This window comes from Pinus tabuliformis, chromosome J, assembly GCF_031772625.1.
Source record: "Pinus tabuliformis cultivar Carrire ecotype Pingquan chromosome J, CPIR1, whole genome shotgun sequence".
NCBI lineage: Eukaryota > Viridiplantae > Streptophyta > Pinopsida > Pinales > Pinaceae > Pinus > Pinus tabuliformis.
The window spans coordinates 1017768824-1017793517 of record NC_142295.1 but is presented as its reverse complement, the minus strand read 5'-3'; the positions used below and the strand labels follow the sequence as shown (position 1 = coordinate 1017793517).

General features: G+C 37.0%; 1 pseudogene; it reads right to left on the bottom strand.

The window, feature by feature from the left end:
• LOC149230315 (LRR receptor-like serine/threonine-protein kinase RPK2 pseudogene) lies at positions 1-24400 on the bottom strand (annotated as a pseudogene).
• Between the last annotated feature and the right edge of the window lie 294 nt (positions 24401-24694).

Genomic DNA, 24694 nt, shown 5'->3' with positions numbered 1-24694 from the left:
TTATGGAGGTTGTGATCATTTCAGTCACTGCACAACTTTCTTCATTGATGGCCTAATTGAAACTAAATCCATAGTACACCTGATAGTAATGTGTGATGTATCAATTAAATCACCATGAGGACCTACATCCCATAGGCTTGCAATGAAAAGCTCACATGCCTGTCCTTATCGAAGCAACATACATGCGCAAGAAAAAATGTTGAATCCATTATAAATGGAAGGATCAAGATATTCCTTGTCATAAAACAAGTCTAAAAGCACAACCCCATAACATAAACATCCACTACAACAAAACAAACAATTTGCATCAAATTTAGTGCCATATTTTAGTTCATTCTTTTTGCAATTGGGATGAGCAACCTGGCACTAAATCTGGGTCTATTGTACAATTTTTAAATCGTCCTTTTTTGCATCCTTTTTCATGCTAGATTTTGAAGCCTTTTTTACACTATATTATGCATCATTTTTTGTGTCAAATTTTGCACCAAGATTTGCATCTGATTTTATGATAGGCTTTGCTTCTACTTTTGTGCCATTTTTTGCATCTATTTTTCATCTTTTTTTGCTTCCTATTTTGTGCCATCCTTTTCTTCCATTTTTGCGCCATCATTTGCGTCAAGTTTACACCATATTTTGCATCCAATTTAGCACCTTCTTTTGCATCCATTTTTTATCGATTTTTGCATCTAGTCTTACACCAGGTTTTGCATCTTATCTTGCACTAGTTTTTTCTTCTAATTTTGCACCTATTTTTGCATCTAGTTTTGCACTATTTTTGCATCTAGTTTTTCACCTGATTTAGTGCCTATCTTTGCACCATATGTTGAATTTGATTTAGCATCAAATTTTGCATCCATTTTTGTGCCCATTTTTGCATGTTATTTTGGACCATTTTTTACATCCACTTTTGCATTTGATTTGCCTCCTTTTCTCACATCCCATATTGCACCATATTTGCATCAATTGTTACATCCAGTTTTGCATCATTTTTAACATAATTTCTTGCATCCAATTTTACACCCTTTTGAGCATCCAAATTTGCATCTATATTTGCATCCTATGTTAAGTCATGTGTTGTGTCAACCTTTGCATCTCATTGTGTCTAATGCTACATTCAATTTTGAGTTGTTTTTTACGTCCACTTTTGTATTTGCTTTTACACCAAGTTTTGCATCACTTTTTGCATCCAATTTTGAGCTACTTTTATACCCATTTTTGCACCTTTTTTGTGTTTACTTATGTGTCCAATGTTGAAACATTATTTACATCCACTTTTTCATCCAGTTTTGCATCCTTTTTGGTATCTAATTTTACATCATTTTCGCCATCCAAATTTGCATCCTTTTTCTGCCTCATTTTGTGTCCACATTTGCCTCTTCTTTTGTTTCTAAGTTTGAGTCTAAATTTTCATATGATTATGCCTCATTTTTGGCATCCAATATGGTGTCCTTGGTTTCACCCATTTTTTATCCACATTGTACATCTTGTTTTACGTCTTTTCTTACATCTTTTTTTTTCCTTTTTTTGCACCCAAATTTTCATCCCAAATTTGCACCATTCTTTGCATCATCATTTGGCATCTTAATTTGCATCCTTTTTTGTTTCTTTTTAGCAGCCAACTTGGCATCCTATTTTACATCTAGTTGTATGTCATTTTTTGCATCTAGTTTGGTGTCCATTTTTTAATCCTTGTTTGTGCCCAACTTGGTATCCTTTTGTATGCCATGTTTTGTTCCCTTCTTTGTGTCTATTGTTGCACCATTTTTTACTTCTAGTTTAAAACATTTTTCGTGTCCTTGTTTTCATCTTGTTTTAATGCCTAATTTGACATCCAATTCTAGTCCAAATTTTGCATCCATGGTTACATCCCCATTTACATTTGCATTCGAATTCTTGTGTAGAGTGTATTTTTCTTTCCATTTATGACCCCTTTTATGGATTCATTTTACTAATTTCAATTGCATAGTGAAATATATCACAGTTTCTAAATATCACTAAAGAAGATATCACAATTCATTATGGACCCCTTTATGGATTCATTTTACTAATTTCAATTGCATAATGAAATATATCACAATTTTTAAATATCATTAAAGAAGACATCGCATTTCAAATTGATAACAATGTTTGTAAATAAATTTAAGGGAAATTGACATCCATAAAAAAAACTAGCAATGTCATCATATACAATAATTCTATATAATAAAAAAATAACAAATTTTAATTTACATATATGACTATCAAATCATCACTCATTGCATATATCATTATTCCAAAGTAAATTCACATCCACACAAAGAAGGTACCTTTGGTCACCTCTTCCCATGACCCAAATGGATAATAAGAATATGAAGAGATGCAAGATGTTGGCGATAGTATATGACTACTAAGAATTCTCAACAAGAAATCCATTTTACCCAACCTCATGTTAATTACTTTTCCAATTGGAGGAAATTTCAACTAAAAAATAACCACCTAAGAAAAATTTAGAAATTAATAAAATAATGCCATGTAAACATTTTTTAATACATCATTTTAATTATTTTACTTTTATCAAATTTACCCAAATATATGTCACTTTGATCAAAATAAATCTATATATATTTTATATTTAAATTAATTTATGAACACAAGATTTAATAAAATTTGATAATCTAAAATTTATTATATAAATTGCTAAATATGAGAAACGAAGTTAGTCATTAATAAAATTTGATTAAAATTAAAAACATTTGTTTTAACAATATTTCTTTTTTTTAATATAAAAAAAATGTATGCACAAAAATAATTGTTATATAGAAATTACTCAATTAATAATAGTATGAAAACTATAATGTTCAAAAAAGTTATTAAGCATTTATTACATACTATTTACTATTGCTTTATTATATTTTTTTTCTTACATATTTTTTTGAAGTGTATCTATTTTAATTTAATATATATTTTTTTAATTAATAATAATAATAATAACAATTTAAAGTAAAGTTATAATTTTATTTTATTTATTTAAATTTTGCCAATATAATATATATATAGATATAACTTCTTATTTCTAATAACATAAATAAAAGAACATATAAAATAACACATACATTAATGTAAATAATTCCAAAAACAAAATACATACAATTGTATAAATGGCATGTTTAAATAATAAAATATTACAATTTCACCACAAGTCACTTTTTTTATATCACATCAAATCTTTCTTGCTTTTGATATTAAGGTTATGCAATCCATGTATAACTCCTTAGGATCCTTCAAAGCTATGGTTGTAGGTCAATTATTTCTACAACAACAATATCTTCTTGTTAGTCATTGGTACACATTGTTGCATGCCAATCACAATATCTTCTTGTTAGTCATTGGTACACATGGTTGCATGTCAATTTTTTTATTTTTTTATTTTTATTTTTATTTTTATTTTTTTCAGAAAGAAAAAATTGTACCTTGTTATTTCAAAAAGAAATCAAATGTTGCATACATATACATAGCTGAATAGGTCCAAACATTAGTTCAAAACTTCACACAAGTCTCATTCTGATCTTATATAATGAGGAAGCAAATATGGAAAAACCAAAATTTTCATAATTTTTAGAAGTCATTTCAATTGTAATTTGTCTTTTGGTCTTCTATCCTAATATTTAATCACTTCAATCAAGGATATAGATAACATGATGACATTAGCAGTACTTCATTGGCACATGTGTGGAACATCATCATATCATATCTCAATAATTGTGGCACGTTGTATAACATATTAGAAACATATTAGAGATGTTATATTATAATGTAAGATATATGACATATTAGACATTTTATAATATAATGCAAATTGTTACCTTGATTTGTAGTAATGTTTAACATTTTTTTAATTGATAAAGATATTTTTTGAAAAGAGAAATGGGTTAATAATTGGTGGAAGTGATAAATTAATTATTTTAAATATGATATCTTTTAATATCATGGAATATATATTTACCACTAAATTCAATATCCAAATTTCTCTAATGCACCATCCAATAGATAAAGACCCATGTGATGCCAAAATAGTGTAACAATATTGTTTTTTTTTCAATTGGCCAACCATAGAAAATATAATATTGAAAAACACCCACTATGACTCCTATCATATAAAGAGAGAAAAAATGTCATTAGGAAAAAAATAGATGAGTGACATCACTGAGTAGATTGAAGTTGTTGTTTTGTTATTCTAGTGATCTATATAAATAATAAAATATTCTAGATGACATTTTGATGCTCCACGGGGATATTTCCATTCAAAATGTTGAACGAGAGCTCTAAGAATGCCAGACTTCTGCAACTACTGAGTTGATATGGTATCTCTCATTTTAATTGATTGTCGAACAAACTGAGCTTCTTCAAATGAAAGAGATGTCCCAATTGAACTAGGATATGAGGGTGGAACACATTGCTAGAAAGATCAAGTGAGTGGAGAAATGACAAATTGATGAGGGGACGAGAAATAGAGCCTTCCATATCCCTGGAACTGAGGTCAAGAGTGACCACTCTCTGTGGATGGCAATGGCTGCAGGTAATACTAGTCCAGTTGCACAAAGGGACTTCAACACTCCAATAGGCCATGGAATTATGAGGATCCTTGGTGATGAGCTTCTTAAATTCCAAGAGGGATTCCTGATCATGAGTGAAAAGAAAAGTGTGCCCCAAAATTTTAATTGTTGCATTTTCAAAATAATCTAATGTCACCCAATTTTTTCACAAAAATGGAAAAAATCAGCTGAAAACTTTTGATTGTTGCATTTTTCAAAATATTATAATGTCGCCCAACTTCTCTTCAACAATTTATTCATGGATATGAAAAAGAAAAACCCATTAAAACACAAAGAAAGTGTGGTCGAGGAAGGCTTTACCATTGGTTGTGGTGATTGTGATCTTCGATTGTGGCATTGTTGCTTAGCACCTACTGCAAACAAATTATGTTTGATTGTGGCATTGTTGCTCACTACAAACAAACGATCTTCAATTGTGGCATTATTGCTCAGCAACAAACAAACGATATTCTCAATTAAATGAAGTCGCCCCTCACTTGTGTTGTGGGGGAAAGTATCCAACTCGGAATGACCCTAACCCACTCTAAGGGTGACAGTTCCTTAGCAACAGCTGAAAGCAAAGCTATCTAAAGTTTCTTCTTTATGACATGCAAGAGATAGAAGGAAGAGATCCACTTACCGATGTCTTGCGCAAATGGTCGATCCAATCTCCTCTATTCGCCGCTTGCTCCCAGCTCCAAGTCTTTTCACGGGCCCAGCTACACGAGATCCTGCAAACAAGACAAAGAAAGGAAACTACAAGAGGCATGCATTCATAACTGATTCAAGGATTAGCATAAATCAAATACGCAAGTAAGACAATACATCATTGAAACACATGCGAATAGAAGAACCTCAAATGCTTTATTAATATATGGAAGTAAGGTTCAGGCGGTGATACAACCATGAGAGGTCCAATCCAGCATCACCTTCCCGACGGAGAGAAATCTCTTCTTCACCTCCCTCAAGCAATCACCCAATGCTCACAACTGTAAACCAACAGCAATTCTTTGCACAAAATTCCGGCCTCTAGATCCCATGGGATGAGATCCTTCTATAGAGTTTTGGAGTGAAGATAAGTCAGCTTGATGTGTGACTTGTTGTCCTCTTCAACTCCAGTTGTTCTTCAGTTCTTCACTCGGAGTTTCTGTCTTCCACTTGGAGTTTTAGAAGCTCTTAACTCATCATTAGGCGAATCTTATCATCAAGTGTCTTTTTAGAAGCTTCCTGGGCACTGGCACTTTGAGAAAAAGATTCCTCCACATGTCCAAGTACGCCCAACGCAGGTAGCCTTTGTTCTACTTGCTATGCAACGCAGGTAGCCTTTGTTGTACCTGCTATGCAGCGCAGATGCCTAGTGGAGCAGCTGCAATGATCCAAAACTGACCTGTTTTTGAGTGTTTTTCAGTGGAGAACTGATTTGCAGTGCTGTGGTTTGCTGACCTTGTTCCTCTAAGGGTAAGAAAAACATGTTTAGGGACTTTGGATCCCTTAGATTATTGACATTTCATGCTCTATGCTGTAAGGCACAAAAATGTCTATAACAGTTGCCCCCTAAAGTATGAGGTCGTTTATCGGGTGAAATGCTTTATTAGGAGGATCCGAAGTTCATTCAAATCGTCGGGAGGTGACCTGTAACAAAATACAATACAATACATTATCTTTTCATACTTTCTTTTCATGATCTAGCTGAGGCGGGCATTTCCCATGCTCAGCTTTATAAACATTTGCTGTACATAAACAGACGATCGTCTGATAATAGACTGATAATTCTCTGCTTTTAATTATCATCCTTTTAGTAGGATGATCATCTGTTGCACATGTCTATGTTTTTATCTCCTGAATATATATCGCAGCCCGGATGGATGAAACTAGATCCGGGGTCTTCAAACTTGTCCGATCTTCACTCTAGTACAAGTCGATCCATGTGAGAATTTCTTGAAGTCGAACATGGAAAGACATCGCTTGATTACCAGTCAATAACGTAAACTGTTAACACGCGCGAGAGGAATCACCGATAATGATGATGACCCTCAAGGTACTGCAGCACAATTCACGTGGTGTGAATATAGGATCTGACGTCGAACACCACGCAAAGTCTCCTGGTCGAAGGTCATTAATGTATACCTATCGCCGGGAGTGAGAAACTTGCCATTGAGGCATGCAAGCTTCAAAGTACTGAGGGGGTGTTCCTAGATCAACTTCTTGGATAGTGAGCTGATGTCGACAAGAAGTGATTTGTCAAAGGAGGGCCTTAATGAATCCCACATCAGTGACACGGAACGGAGCTAGTGATGATGGTGAAAACGATCTGTGAAATATGATTCAGGGTGGCGGTCATGGAAGGATGAAAGATGATGTACGGTAGTGGATGGGACCCGGTTGACACTTTCTGAATGACATCTTTTGAACATATAACGACACTGATGTGATGGATCGGTAGCATTACCCCATGTATGGATGGTATGGCGAGACCATGGTGAAGGGACCGGTGAATGATAATAACCCAACCCGATATTTACGGAGGCAAAAGTGTCATGTTCAAGAGCGACTTGCTACCATTAAGCTTTGAGGTTCTTCCCAATTTTTCCCCAGTCATTTCTGACCAGTACCTCTTTATTTTTGTCAAGCTTGAGGAGGATAACATATGCTTGTTCTATAACCTGCCCTTCGGGTAAGCCCATCGCTATGTTTTAACGAGCCTAGCAATAGGGAAACTCGTTCTCGTCTATAGACAAGTTTGTCGCTATCTAATATTTTTAACGAGCCCAGCGACAAAGACAACTCGGTCCTTTTCATTTTTAGAGAGTCTGAAAAGGGTACATAAAGTGGACTCCAGGGGTCCTTTTTCGTCATCTAATCCCTTAAGTCCGAAAAAGTATAAAATAATACAGAAGGGATGAATGTTCGATATCTTTATCGAGCCGAACTAGACAAGCGCTCGATCCTTTTGTGCAATAATCCCTCAGGTCCAAAAAGATTAAAATCTAGAGGAGGGATAGCTCTTCCGGTCCTTTTAACGAGCTGGAAGGCCAAAACTCGGCAAACTTTTCATTTTTTACGAGTCAGTGAAAAGAGCTCAAAGGAGACTCGTCTTTTGAGGAACGAGTGATAAACAGGGATAGTAGCAGATTCCAGGTACAGGTTGGAATTTTCCAATAACGGAAGTATTACAAGGATGGCTAGGTGGGATCACTCTTCGCAGCTGTTCCTCAAAATAGGTAAACAATCAAGTGGATGTGAATGATCGGCCAAATGAAAAGTGGAGGTGACGGTGCACAAACACGACCAAGGCTTTTATGGCTGATGAATTTACGGTCTCAAATGGTTATTTACCGGTTCATTTTTTCTGAATGAGCTTGAACTCTGGGGGAAAGCCTGCTCACAAGCTTATGTTTATTTTTTAACGAGCATGAATTTCCGCATTAAAACTGCTCGGTTCTTGCGTTTATTTTTTAACGAGCATGAACTTTGCCAAAACTGCTCGTTCTTTTGCATGCCCCCAGCATCATAATAACGCATGTCAAAGGAGGGTGCCCCCCAAGCTTCATTGCATTCAACTTGGTGGTTGGAATGAAGGTTTACCTTTGAATTTTGAAAAGGGGATTTGTTTCATTTTTTAATGAGGTTGACATAGTAAAAGAACTATCCTCATGACTCCTTGTTTCATTTTTTAACGAGGTTGACACGAGATAAGAACCGTCCTCGGGGCCCACTGTATTTACAGTATTTCCATTAGGGCGATGATCCATGCTGACAAAATATTTAGGAATCTTCCGAATCCGTTGGATATAGAAGATTTCATATTGTAGGTTTCCACTGTGGCTACTTCCGCCAGATTACTCGCCGGTGGTAGGGCAAAAGTACCCATTAAGGCAGGGTCTTTTAGGAGACCTACTCCAATATTTTGGAGCGATTGATTACTTTCATGGATCATTGTGCTGCTTCCCGTAACTTGAGAACTGTTGGGGAGAAATGTTTGTTGGTCGACGATTGTAATTTTTCCTTGAAAAGGAAATACAATCCTCCTGAAGTAGGTCGACACAACTGCAGCCATGGCATATATCCAAGGCCTTCCCAGTAGGATGTTGTAATCGAGGTTTCTGTCAATTACTTCCACATCAACTTCTACTGTTTTGCCCCCCAGTTCAACTTGCAAGTTATTTAAAATCCCGTATAGAGTGTATGATCGTCCATCAAATGCTTTTAACGTCGTTGACGATTTCGACAAAGGTGGTGAGCCTAAATTTTTCCAGCAACTCATCGACATAAGACATGTAGATGCCCCCTCATCAATAATTGTTCGATGAACAGTTTTGTTGAGGGCTTTCACTTGAATAAGGAAAGCTAGTTGAGCTGGTATCTGAGGGTCATATCCTTTATGATCAAAGGCCAGAAGATTGGAATCCATTGGGCCAATCCCACCTATGGCTGATAATAAAGCTTGCTCTTGGGAGGTGCAATTTTGCGCTACCTCAATTGTCAACATAGCGGACGACGATTGGGTCAGGTCCTCTATTATATTGTAATCCTGTGTTATTTTTTCACGAGGATTAAATGTCGATTTGTGTACTACTCCCTTTGGCGACTTTATCATTGGTTTAGGAACGATGGGTGGCACAACTTTGGTCAAAGTTGTTGTTGAACTACTAGGTTGTTTATTTGCCTTGTTGTTCAATTGCTTTGGATTCCTGTGATCTTTATTCCTTGTCAAAGCATTATTTTGCTGCTTTGAGGTGGACAACATAAGCACTTGGGATCGGGAAGCATTTTGATTAGCAACCAGATTTTGTCTTGGACTAGGAAACGGATCAGTCAATACTGCTGGGGTTTTTGAACTCTTGAAGAGTTTCTTAACTTCAGCTATATGAGGACAATCTTTCGTCCAATGATCCTCATCACATATATGACACCCTGTCGGGGGTTTCCCTTTCCTTTTCTTTTTCTTCTTGCCCCCTGGTTGCTTCAGTTGTTTTCCCTTGTCGGCCGACATGGCATTTACTTCTGAGGCAAGAAGTTCCTCATTTGCATTTTGACTAGAAATTTTGCGTTTTCCAGTCACGCCATTGCTGGCGTGAGAGTCAGTATTCGATTTAGGAGGGGGAGGAATTGAAAATTCAGGTCTGGGGGCGTCAGGTATTTTGTCGTAGAGCGTGCCAGACTGAGTATATACTAAGTCCAGATATTGAGCACGAGCAATGACCTGCTCCTCTGTTACGACTCCCCCCTTGGCCACATCTTCCGTTATAGCCGGAAGTAACGACTTTATAAACCATTCAGCTAACAGCTGATCGGGAACGTAAGTTTTCACCATCCTACGACGACGTCGCCACTCATGTATATGATCAGATATGTGAGTGGCCGTTGTCTGTTTGAAGTTGGTAAGGAGTTCTGTTCCCGTTTCATACCTTATCGGTAATTGAAAATGGGTTAAGAAAGTCGTGGCTAAGGAGCTGAAATTGTCGAAAGAGGCTCTTGGCAATTCAATGTACCATTTAGCCGCTGGACCTGTCAATGTCCTCTGGAAGAGGCGAAGTCTTATCGAATCATCATTTAGAGTGTTCGATGAACACCACAGATGAAAAGTCATGACGTGATTCGACGGGTCTTCACCTGGATTTCCATTGAATTTAGGAATGTCCGATGGAAGTTTATGCGGAATCGCTGGCCACCAAGGGGCATAAGCAATTGGATCATTCGTCAGCCGGTTTAGATCTGGCAATTGTAGAGTTGCTACAAAGGGCAACTGTTGGTTCAGGTTAGGCGAAGCATATCCAGGATAAGATGGTATCGCCTGAGCAATGGGTCTTTGCAGACCAGCATAGTGTTGACAACTTTGACAAAGTTGATGGGCATAACCATTATAGCATGGTTGCCCATTACTTACAAAGACTTGTTGCTCAGGTCCTTGATATGATTGCTGGAATGGCGGTTGTTGAGATTGAACCAGCTCTGGTTGTTGGACCATTTGTTGTTGACCAATACTGGATGATTGACCAAGATGAGGAGTCACAGTACTTGTTCGAGCCTGAGTCGCTCCAGATAAGGAGGCACTACCCTGAGATTGTGATTGAGCCGCCGAGACAAGAGGTTGTTGTATTACAACAGGTAGCGCTTGTACTTGCGACGCATTCGCCGTAGCAGGTGTGGTGGGAATATTCGACACAGGGTGTACTGGTTGCATTGAATATGCAACTCCTGATTGTTGAGGCAGCATTGGTACCCAACCGCTAGATGTGATTCCAGTTTGACCTGAACTTTGTTGTAAACTCCCACATGGTTGTTCTCCGGGAGGGAACAATGAAAGAGCATACTGCCCTCCACATGGTGGAAATCCAGTACTTAAAGGGTAAATTGGCCTTTGAAGACACATTGGATCAATTTGTTGAGTTTCAACATAAGAAGTACCAGATGATAATCCGGATGAAGAAATAGGAACTAACCATATTGTTGTCCCTGATGGGACTCCGGCTTGTTGTTGGCAATTTGCCAGGACAGATGGTATACCAGCAAACATCGTTGGAGTGGCAGCAGGAGGCTCTGCTGTTGCTGTGTCGGACGACACAGTCCTAGATGTTGACGGTTGTTCAGACATTTTGAGTCTATCCAAAAGATTTCAGCGATTCTACAAGAACTTACGATGCCAAAAGACTAACTTCGAAGATCAACGCAGGAATAGGAGGTGATTATGTTCCGTTTAAAATGAATTTTATTATGACGACGCTTTAGACACAACTTGCTTTTTCACTTTTTAAGAGTCGAGAAAAAGCTAAAGATGACTCTAGTCTCCTTCGATGTATTAACGAGCCCGAAGTGACAAATGCTCGGATGGACTTTTTCAGTTATAGAGTTTGAAAAAGGCCAAAAGAAACTACTCTGGAGTTCTAGGCAAGGGTGTGCCAAACTTTTCGCGAAACCACAGAATACGTTTTACGGTACGAGTGGTCGATCTTCGTGAATGTTGTGTTCACTGCATCGCGATCAGTAGGGCGGCCGACACAGCTTCCTATGGATAAAGGCTTTGTTCCTATAGGGGTCCCCCAATATACGTGACGGTACGCGGGGGCACAAATCCGTATTAGTGCTATCGTCCCTCAGGAGGAATCACCCACCTTCGTAGAGATCGACAGTCACTATGTTTAACAACGCCGGTTCACGTCTCTACCTAGACCTCTACTGTGTTTCGTTATGTTTCAAAGCGTTGTTAGATAAATTCAGTTCTTTTTAGGTTGATCTTGCTTAGCAGTTTGCCTTTATGGATCACCACGTGATGTATGATACAACTCCTAAATGCAGTCTAAGAATGATAAGCAAGCTTTTTCGATTCTTTCAACTTATGAAAATCTTAACTACTGAAGGAAAAGAAAGACATCATCTTTTCAAACAGATCATAGAGCACACACTGATGCACCTTTCCTAAATCGGCATGCAAACTGTCAAAATGCACATGCACAATGCAAGTATTTCTTTTCTTCTTCCTTAATGTTGATGTATTACAAAAAGAAAGCTGTTGTATGATTTCGAATTCAATTTCAAGCGAAAGCAACAAGTGTTTGTCCAATTATCAAAAGAACACCTTAAGATTCACTCGTTTCAACACAAGAAATACTGAAATTCGAACCATATAACGAAAGCAAATGCTCAAGCAGCTATGAACAGCAATAAACTAGCTCTCAGAATCACAACGACACTTTCTCATAGGTCTAGATCCAAGAGGTCATAGCAAGACTAGTTCACTTTCGCTATGGGAAACTGTGAATGGCAGCAAGAAATACAATAATAACAATCACGGTTTCTTCATACAACTGAGGGGGAATGAAGGCAAAGAGAAGTGGTTTCAGCTGGGTATACAGGTTGACAACAGGCTGCAAAAACAATACTGAAAACTGGGCAACAGACAGTGGGGAATCCCAGTTGCACAAGGCAAAACTGGATCAGCGCAGGTGCTGCACTGTCAATCTGAGATGCAGCGCAGGTAGCCCCTTCGGGACCTGCGTTGCAGTGCAGGTAGCCTTTGTGGCAGCTGCACTGATGAGACAAGTCACGTCTCTCTCAGATTCCAGGTCACAGTTTGCTCAAAAATGAGCGGTTTTTGGCCAAATCAGAGGCTGTCAGTCAAGTATACACTAGAGGATGATTAAAGGAAGATGAACACTATCACAAAGAGCTAAAAAGAGTCCTTTTGGATCTGCTCTTCAAATCATAAACAGGCCCAGCACTGGGCTAGAGTAGCTGCCCTCTACTTTGCATTCGAAGGACTCGCATGCAGTTCGATTCGGTACTCTTTTGTTTAAGAAATGAATAGCAAGAAACACAAGCTACCAACAAGACACGTTCCCCAGCGGAGTCGCCAGTCTGTTGTGGGGGAAAGTATCCAACTCGGAATGACCCTAACCCACTCTAAGGGTGACAGTTCCTTAGCAACAGCTGAAAGCAAAGCTATCTAAAGTTTCTTCTTTATGACATGCAAGAGATAGAAGGAAGAGATCCACTTACTGATGTCTTGCGCAAATGGTCGATCCAATCTCCTCTATTCGCCGCTTGCTCCCAGCTCCAAGTCTTTTCACGGGCCCAGCTACATGAGATCCTGCAAACAAGACAAAGAAAGGAAACTACAAGAGGCATGCATTCATAACTGATTCAAGGATTAGCATAAATCAAATACGCAAGTAAGACAATACATCATTGAAACACATGCGAATAGAAGAACCTCAAATGCTTTATTAATATATGGAAGTAAGGTTCAGGCGGTGATACAACCATGAGAGGTCCAATCCAGCATCACCTTCCCGACGGAGAGAAATCTCTTCTTCACCTCCCTCAAGCAATCACCCAATGCTCACAACTGTAAACCAACAGCAATTCTTTGCACAAAATTCCGGCCTCTAGATCCCATGGGATGAGATCCTTCTATAGAGTTTTGGAGTGAAGATAAGTCAGCTTGATGTGTGACTTGTTGTCCTCTTCAACTCCAGTTGTTCTTCAGTTCTTCACTCGGAGTTTCTGTCTTCCACTTGGAGTTTTAGAAGCTCTTAACTCATCATTAGGCGAATCTTATCATCAAGTGTCTTTTTAGAAGCTTCCTGGGCACTGGCACTTTGAGAAAAAGATTCCTCCACATGTCCAAGTACGCCCAACGCAGGTAGCCTTTGTTCTACTTGCTATGCAACGCAGGTAGCCTTTGTTGTACCTGCTATGCAGTGCAGATGCCTAGTGGAGCAGCTGCAATGATCCAAAACTGACCTGTTTTTGAGTGTTTTTCAGTGGAGAACTGATTTGCAGTGCTGTGGTTTGCTGACCTTGTTCCTCTAAGGGTAAGAACAACATGTTTAGGGACTTTGGATCCCTTAGATTATTGACATTTCATGCTCTATGCTGTAAGGCACAAAAATGTCTATAACAACTTGTATTTTTCTTCCCAAAAAAAACATAAAGACGGAAATGGTGAAATTATTATGAAAAATATATTTAGGAATTTAGACTTCTGTGATCCATAACATTGTTTAGATAATCTTCGGCAAAATCACATAACCAATCTTTTGTCAACGCGTTTCGAACCAGCCAGTGTGGTTCATCGTCAGGACAAGTTGAAGAACCAATCCGGCTTAGCTGATTAAATAGAGTGTGCAGAGATTCCAATGGCTATAATGCTAACGGCTAATTTTGACCTAATGATCTTAGTCAACACTAATTTAATTATTAACATTCCTATAAATAGCAAAAACAGGTAAATAAATGTATATGAATACCTAAAATTAAAATTCCTTTGATAATAATATAATATCCATATTTATTATGGTCATTATATCTCGTATAATAGTTCATATTTACCAAATAATCTATAAATACTATCTAAATGGTATTAAATTACTATTACTCTTAGAATTTAGTTACCTTAGGTAATTTCGAGTTTATATAATTATTTAATGGTCCAAGGTAAGTTAGACTTTCTCTATTTGTTCTTTAAAATATATCATTATTATTTATTATTTAAATTAATAATTTATTATTTAAATAATAATTTAGGGTTAAATTAATAATACTAAATTATTATTTTAAATAATAAAAATATAATATATTATTTTAAATATATCATTATTAATTATTATTATTCTAATATTATTTAAATGGTATTAAATTACTATTACTCTTAGGTAATTGTATGTTTATATAATTACTTAATGGTCCAATGGTAAGTTAGACCTTCTCTATTTGTTCTTTAAAAATATATCAATATTATTTATTATTTAATTATAATGGTCATTCGAAATTAAAATAATAGGTTATATACAATAATATATGATTATTAAAAAATCTATATTTACTTAATAATTTATAATTCCACTATTATTAAAAACAAACAAATAGTGTTCATGTTAAATCATTATTATTCTAGTAGTATAACTAATATTATTGTTATATCATATATTTATTCATAATACTTTCTTAATTTGGTAAACTAGATCTCTTCTCATAATTAAATTAATAATTTATATTAAATAATCGGTATTTATTCAATAATCTGTTATTCCAATAAAATTATGACATTAGGTCAATATATTATTACTTATAAGGTTTTAAAGGGTTTTTTAGACATTAGTTAAAGGTATAGTAGAATTAAATATAAGCATAACTCATTGAAATTATGGAAACAAAAAATCTCATCTAATAATAATATACCCAATAGTATCATAAATGGGATACAATAATTAGCTCGAAATAACTTAATAATGAATCAAACACTCCATAATACTAGGACTAATCCGCTAAAAACGAAACTTAAGGAGGGGAAGACAGAAACCCTAAGACCTAACAAAGGGGGAAAGAGGAGGCTAGGAAGACAAGGCTGGGACCCAGCAGCTGCTAATCTTCCAGCCATCATCCCTATTAAGATTGTTCGGCCTTTTCTCAATCTCCAGGGCCTCTCTAAACTTACGATGGTGAAACTGCGCAACTTTGGCAATGACTTGAGCCTCCTCTATACATACATGATGCATAGTCTTCCCCGCATGCTCAGCCAGGGCTGAGGACTTGGTCCTACCATGTCTTAAGTCAGCCGAATGCTCGCTAATCCGTTGATTGATAGAGCGACCAGTATCACCAATATAAGGGGTCCCACAGGAACAGGGAATGACATAGACGCCCTTCATGTCCTTAGGGTCAATCGGGTCTTTCACCGACCTGAGGGAGCCACGGATAGTATTGAGAGGTCTAAAAGTTGCGGGCACATCGTACTTCCTCAGAATCCTCGCAATCCTGTCCGTGGTCCCCTGGATGTAAGGAAGGTTCACACCCATGATATGATCTTTAGGAACCCTTCGGATTGAAGGCTCCTTCTTGGCCCTGAGGAAGGCTCTTTGACCGAGGTGCCTATTGTAACCATTCTTCTCAAAGACATCTAGGAGATGAGCCTTTTCCGTTTCCAGGCTCTCCTCATCCGAAATTCTAACAGCACGGGTGGCAAGCGTGCTAAGAACCCCTAACTTCTGAGCAGGGAAATGATGCGAAGAAGCATGCAAGTATTGCTCAGTATGCGTCTTCTTTCTAAACACCTGATGAGAAAAGGAACCATCCACCTTCTTAGAGATGAGAACATCCAAGAACGGAAGACAACCATTATCTTCTTTTTCCATCGTGAATTTAATGGCTGCGGATTGGTTATTGAGGTGACTAAAGAAACGATCCAGCTCGTCAGGACCATGAGACCAGACAACACCTGTGTCATCAACGAATCTTTTCCAAAGCTTCGGTAAGAGACGAGAGGAGGCCAAAGCCTTAGACTCAAACTCCTCCATGAAGAGATTAGCGACGACAGGGGACAAGGGGGAGCCCATGGCAACTCCGCAAGTCTGCTCATAGAATTCTCCCTCGAAGCTGAAAAAGGTAGAGGTAAGGCAAAGCTCAACTAACTTAGCCGTATCAGGGTCAGTTAGCTTATTAATAACCTTCGTGGCCTCATTGATAGGAATACAAGTATAAAGAGAGACCACGTCGAAACTCACCACGAAGTACTCAAACCTTCTCTTTCACATCTGAGGGTATTTGGATGTGATGCATATGTACATGTTCCAAAGGATAAAAGAACAAAGTTGGATAGTAAATATGAAAGGTGCATCTTTATTGGGTTTAAGGATGGTTTAAAAGGTTATAAGCTTTGGAACCCAGAAATAAGGAAGGTTGTGTACAACCGAGATGTGGTGTTTAGAGAGGTGAAATATGTTATTAAACTTGAATTCCTACCAAAGGAACCTGAGAAGATAGAGTTTGAACTAAAGGAGGAAGAATCAGACTCTACAACAGAATAAGAATCAGAATATGAAGAGCCACAAACTCCAACTTTGAGAAGATCAGTTCGAGAAAGAAGGCAACGAGAAACGTATACTCCATATTCTTTCTATTCAATTTTTTCTTCATCTATTACTGATGAAGATCCTAGAACTGTGAGGGAAGCAGTAGATTCAGAGGATGGCAAACTCTGGAAAGAGGCTGTGGTTGATGAAATGGCATCTTTGCACAAAAATGAGGCGTGGGATCTAGTGGAGTTGTCGGCTAGAAGGAAACCCATTGGAAACAAATGGGTGTTTAAGAAGAAAATGAATGGAGAAGGCAAGGTGGAGAACTAAAAATCTTGTTTGGTAGCAAAAGGTTATTCCCAGGTGTCTGGAATTAATTTTGGTGATATTTTTTCTCCTGTTGCCAAGGTAGCTTCCATTAGATTACTTTTATTTGTTGTTGCTGCTTTTGATTTTGAGGTAGAACAGATGGATGTGAAGACAACATTTCTTCATGGGGATCTAGAAGAATAGATCTACATGAAGCAACCTGAAGGCTTTGCGGTGAAGGGTACGAAAGAACTGGTATGCAAGTTAAAAAAGCCTTTGTATGGGTTAAAACAGTCACCAAGGATGTGGTATCAGAAATTTGATACATTTATATGAGGACTTGCCTTCACCAGAAGCAAAGAAGGTCACTGTGTGTATTTTAAATTAATTGGTGACCGTGTTATTTATCTGGTCTTGTATGTGGATGATATGTTGCTGGTTGGAAATGACAAAGAAATTATCCAAGATTTGAAGACCCAATTGTCCTCCAAATTCGACGTGAAATATTTTGGTTCTGCAAACTATATCTTGGGCATGAAAATTAAATGAGATTGGGCAAAGAGGAATCTCTGGTTAAACTAGAGGAAGTATGTCGAGACAATACTGCAAAGTTTTAATATGTAGGATAGTAAACCAGTGAAGGTTCCTATTCCTGTAGGTGTAAAGTTATCTGATGAACAGTGTCCCAAGACACGAGAAGAGGACATTTCTCGTGTTTCATTTGCAAGTGCAGTTGGTAACCTAATGTATGCAATGGTCTGTAGTAGACCATACATTTCACATGCAGTGGGAGTATTGAGCAGGTTTATGTCAAAACCATGGAAGGAGCATTGGACAACAGTGAAGCGGGTTTTCAGGTATTTGTGTGGCACTAGTAATTATGGTTTGTGCTACCAAGGAAGACCAGGATTGGACAGAGTTTTTGACATCCATGGCTTTGCTGATGCAGACTGAGCTGGAGATCTTGATCAAAGAAGATCTACAAGTGGGTATGTGTTTAACCTATTTGGATGTGCAGTCAGTTGGATGAGTAAGAGACATTCTATAGTGGCACTTTCAACTACATAGGTAGAATACATGGCAAGAACTAATTCAAGAAAGGAAGAAGCTTGGTTGCAGATATTGTGTTCAAGTATGGGGTTAGTACAACGAGCTATAAGGATATATTGTGATAGACAAAGTGCAATTTTCTTGGCAAAGAACCCTACTTATCATTCAAAGACAAAGCACATTGATGTTTAGTATCACTTTATGAGGGATATGGTTGAGGATAAAATGGTGTTGCTGGTAAAGGTGGACACTTTGAAGAATACTGCAGATGTATTGACAAAGTCTGTAAGAAATGAGAAATTCTCTTGGTGTAGAGAAACAATGGGTGTTGTAGGGTTGGACCAATGACTAAGCTCTCATGTTGCCCCTTGTGGAAAGAAAACAACAAGTGGGAGAATGTTGGGTGTGTGTTATATTCTTTTCATGACTACCCCACATGTGAGGGGGTCACAGGGGGGTGGAAGCCCCCCCTGTATGTTACACTGGATGCAGTATGGGGGCGGTAGCTCCCCTTCACGGGGTCTGGGAAGCGCCCCAGGAAAAAAAATTTGGACCCTATATTAGGTGGGAGGACCTACCTATGGTTTTGTGCATGGATTTCACACATGGTTTTGGACATGATGGTTTTCTATCCATGGTATTTTTTAGATCTGGTAAAGGGATCTACGGTTATGTTCTAATCCAGGGTTAATGGATTGGGGTTTATGGATGCTTCGACATGTATATGTATCTATTGTAACATTGAAAGGAAGATAATGAAAAATCAATCTGATAGTCCCGGTTTTTGGTTCTGGGGGAAAATCTCTGTTTATATTTGCTTTATGTTTTATGCTCTCACCATTGTTTATTTTCTTCTTTTAGTAATTCATTTGCAGGTAATTTATGTACGGGGTTAAAACCTACAAGGATAAGGCCAACCTAGTAAATTTTTTACATGTATGCTCATTAACCCCTAGGCAGAGCCCTTCTTGTGTATAAGTACACTACAACTCGTATTTTTATTCCATCATCTTGTGATATTCTTTATCTCCCTTATAAAGTGGTTTATGCCTAAGGGCACATATCTTCATGCATCTCTTGTGTAACACACTTGTGCTTGGGCCTCTCTAGTGCACTATGGTTATCTCTCTCTAACACACTTGTCCAATTTCATCCAAATTTGTAAATACTTGAGGACATGGCTATAAGTTATGGCCAAATTATTTCCACGCACTCTTACTAGGTTAGCCTTTCAATGGTTTGAAAACCTTCCCAAGAACTCTATAGAGAATTTTATAAAATATGTGATAATTTTTTGCGAATGTATGCTCTTAAACCAATCGATGTATTTGAAGTGGTTATTCTTATATAATTAAAGCAAGAAAAATGGAAATTTATGACCTATTTCATCCATAGATTCTAATTTTTGTTAGCTAGATGTGAGACCAAGTTATCTTTAGATGAGCTTAGAAAAATCTTGGTAGAAGGTAAAAGATAATATTTGTAACCAGAATGTACTAATAATAAATAGATAACCTATTAGGATGATATCAATAAGGTGTTGGACTTATAAACTATCAACATTAGACATCACCTAAGAACTTATTATCCTCCTATTATAGCTAGTGAAGTAGCTTCTCTCTTAGGTGACCCACAATCAAGAGTGACTAAGCCAAAAGGAAACAAAAAGGATAGAAATGTTGTAGGGGATGGTCTTACCAATTTAGTGCATGAAGTTGCTGCCACTTCTTCCACTCATGCTAATCCACCCATAAAGAGAATTTTGAAAAATAAGGATCAACCATCTTCTTCAAAGCCTCTACCTATACAACCATCCACTCAACCTCCACCACCACTAATTGAGCCATCTCCACCATAACTAGTGGAACAACATTCTAACAAGATTAGAAGGAATCCATTTCTTATTTTCCCTTTCATCCTAGCAAGTATTACAATTATCATAAGAGATCGAGGCATTTTATGGAAGAATGTGTTATATACTAAAGAGTGAAGCACTTAAAAGAAGAATAGTCACTTCAAAGGAGACTTATCCCCCCTAAAAACCCCCCGTTGCAAATCTTTTGTAATTGATTCCCTCAATATCCATCTTCATCTAGTAATCGTTCATAGCCCTACACTTCTTCCCTATTGACTTTTTATAGTCAACCACCTACTTCTCCCACTCAAACTAGATGGAAATTCAAGAGCTCACTTCATTGTTGAATTTATACAGAAGTAGTATAATTTGATGTATATGTTACCACAAGAGCTCAAGAATGTGATGGAGTTACACGATCTCAGCTAAGCTAAAGCTAAAGTAACCCAATAAGAGCCCACTTGTATACCAAAAGGAAACCAAGACCACTATCCCTCTATCTCATGATAATAAACTTATTAGATACCTATGGGAGGACCTCCCATATAAGGGTCTTTCCCCTATTCTTTCTGTAGTAGAAAACTTTTCTGGCTAACATCTGTATTATGAAGTTGTTGTGAATTTGTCCCAACCTACGTGAATCTTTAGTAGTGGAACTGTAACTATCCCTGGGAGTTTATAGACCTATATTCAATACAATTGATTCCTCTTAGGTCAAACATGTTGTTACTACCCCTCGATCTCCTTTCTAGGTCGAGCAGCTTTGGCCCGCTCCCTGGGAAACCATAGCCATAACTTATATATTCATTGTATTATGATCATTTATTCTTTTACCCTCTTAAGGCAGCAACTGATGAGGAAATGATCGTAGTGGAAGACCTTACTTTGTACATAGAGTGTACCATATGACCTTTCTATGTTAAGTGTTACTTTGTAAACTAGAATTGTAACCAGAATGTGGTGTCACATGATTTATTATTTATTACGCATTATACTAATGTGGACATGAAATTTATTTTCATCGATGTCATGGAAATCATCATCATTTACATCTTCATCAACATTCACACCATTATTGTTGTTAATGGTTACCTAGATGATAATGATGATAATGATGAGAAAATGTTGATAACTTGGATGATGATGCCAAAGATTATGATTATGATTATGACAGTGACAACATTTAAAAAATGGGAATATTGGCTAAATTCATTAGCATCACCAGCATGATAATCATTGTCATCATCATCATCATTGTCATCATAACCACCATCGTCTTTATCATCATTGTCATTATCATCATAATCACAATTCATGCCATCATCATCATCTTCATTATCATCATCATCATCATTATTGACACTATCATCAGTTGTTCATAATTATCAATGTCATAATATATCATCAATGTTGAAAATATGATGAGTGTTGGAAAAGGGATGTAAAAGTGAACACAAAAAATGGGGGAAAAATAGACATAAAATTGTATGAAAAGTGGATGCAACATAAGTAGATGCAAAACAAGATGAAAAATCTAACAAAAAAGTGGTTACAAAATAATATGCAATAGTCAATGCAAACTTGGATGCAAAATAGGATGAAAACACATATGCAAAAGTGGAAGAAAACATGGATACAATAGTAGGCATAGAACTTGGCACGAATTGTGGTGAAACAAATGTGGATGCAACGGACGTAGAAATGGAATCAGACTTGGATGCAACAAGGAGACAAAATAAGATGCAAAATAAGATGCAAAAAGGGATGTAAACGTGGACACAAACATGGGTGCAATAGGAGACACAAAATTAGATGCAAAAGTGGATGCAAAAGTAAATGCAAAATGAGGTGCAAAACTTGATGTAAAAATGGATGCAACAAGGGATGCAAAAAAATAAACGATATTCGATGCAAACTTGAACACAAAAGAGGATGCAAATGTGAATGCAAAAGTGAAAGAAAATGTGGGTTGCAACAATAGGTGCAAGATATGGCACAAATTATGGCACAAAAAAATTGGATGTAACAATAGACACAAAAAAAGATGCAAACTTGGATGCAAAACAAGATGCAAAAAGGAATGTAAAAGTGGATGCAAACATGGATGCAATAGGCAAAACAAAATTGGATGCAAAAAATGGATGCAATGGAAGTAGATGCAAAAGTAGATACAAAATGAGACGCAAAACCCAATGCATAAACCTGACATAAAAGTGGATGCAAAAAGAGATGTAACAGTTGATGCAAATATTGGATTTAAAAGAGGGTGTGAACATGGATGCAAAATTGGAAGCAAATGTGGGTACAACAATAATTGCAAAACAAGGCACAAACTGTAGCACAACAAAAGTGGATGTAATGATAGATGCAAAAAAGGAAGCAAACTTTGATGTAAATGAAGATGAAAAAAGGGATGCAAAAGTGGATGTAAACATGGGTGCAAAAGTGGATGCAAAATTGGATGTAGAAGTGGATGCAACAAAATTTGATGCAAAACTAGATGAAAAAATGAGACACACAAATTGACGCAAATTTTGACGCAAAAATGGATACGAAACGAGATGCAAAAATAGATGTAAAAGTTGATGAAAACGTAGATGCAAATGAGGATGCAAATGTGGATGAAAAATTAGAAGCAAAAGTGGGTACAAAGGGAGGTGCCAAACTAGGCACAAATTGTGGCACAACAAAATTGGATGCAATAGTGGACACAATAATAGATGCAAAATAGGATGTAAATATGGATGAAAAACAAGATGCAAAAGTGGATGCAACAAAAGTAGATGAAAAACTAGACACAAACCTCGACGCAAAACTTGGCACAAAGGGGATGCAAAAAATGATTTTAAAAGGGATGCAAAAAGTTGATGCAAGTGTAGGTGCAAAAAGTGGATGCAATAGAGGATGAAAAAATAGGTGAAATAAAATTAGGTTTTAAACTTGATGCAAAACTTGGAACAAAATCTGGTGCAAAGGATGGCACAAATGTGTCATAAAACCTAGTACAAAACCTATTGAAATACCTAGTGTTAAACTTGGTGTAAGACTTGGTGCAAAACTCGGTGCAAATTTTGCATCAAGTTTTGCAACATATTTGATAAATGGATGCAAATAGCACCAAAAATGGGTTCTTGATGCAGAAAAGGAAGAAAAAGGGACACTAATGACAGGGTTTTGTTATAGTGATCTGCGTTATTTGAAACACGACATGTCATCACATACTTTGGAGCAACATAACCAAATTTTCTTGCTACATCAGTTGTTGCATGAGTTTCAAAAGTTCCTAGAAGCCTAACAAGACCAAAGTCAGGCAGATAGGCATTGAAATTTTTATCAAGAAGAATATTGATAGATTTGATATCTAGATGCAAAACACGTGGAACACAATCCTTGTGGACATAAGTAAAACCCTGAGTAATGTCTAAAGCAATTTTGTGAATTATGCCCTATTCAACTCTTTGTTTTGATCTCTCTTGAAGATTTTTTCCCAAGTGACCTCTAGGCAAATAATTTTATACCAAAAACATTTGTGACTCACTGACATGGTAGCCTATTAATGTTACAAGGTTTTGGGTGCACACCCATCCACGTGTTCTATTCTTTGCATAAAATTGTTGAATTCCTTGGAAGCATCCCACAAAAAGTATCTTGACTACTAGTAAAATTCCTAGGACCAGTCCAGCCTTCTAAGTCACGCCAAAACCACCATTACCAATGAAATTGTAGCACTAAATTTTACTATAACTCTAACTACGCTTTCATAAGTTAGCTAAAATCCAATGTTTGTAAATGTGATAACCTCTCTTCTTCTTTATTGATAAACAACATAACTATCTATCTGCCATCTTGTACACTAGAAATGAACAACAATAACTAAAAGTATAAAAACTATAGTTGCAACTAAAGTGATAGTTGAAATTTCAATAGAATTGAAGTGCCTCTATGTCTTAACTGGATTTTCATTTTCAGAGTGAGCATACAGAAGAGGAAAACCAATCTCATCCAGTGGATTTAATGGTGAAAGTCCAGGGAGGTAAGAGTTAAGAAACTTATTTCCAGTGAAACTATCACAATATATATTACTTTTACTAAAGACTAGTAATTTTTACAGATAAATTATTATTAGACACATTGAATACAGTTAAACCTATCAGAAGTGCAAAGCCCTGAGGAACTCACCCTGCAATTTTAATCTTGTTGAGCCGAAGATATGTTAGTCATTTCAGATTTGTTAACTTTATTGGAATTTCTCCTATGAAGGCATTAGATTAAAGTTTCAATATTGTTAAAGATATTTGACCTAGAATTCCTAGGATCTCCATGATAAGGTTGTTTTCACCCAAGCTAAGATACGACACTTGTTCTTTGGTCATTTGGTAACTTATTGAAGGAGGTGGAATGGAACTAGAAAATTTGTTCCCATGTAAATCATAAAGCACTGGAAAACCTTCAGATACAAGAAATCGAAGTGAGGTGCTTGCACATGCACCACAATAAAAGAGAAGAATATATGGTGGGAGGATCCAATTCATATTGTTAAATATTTGATAACCCTTCCTTAAATTGGTTGTATGGGAATGGAAGTTGCTTGGGGCAGTCAACATTCACAATGGTTG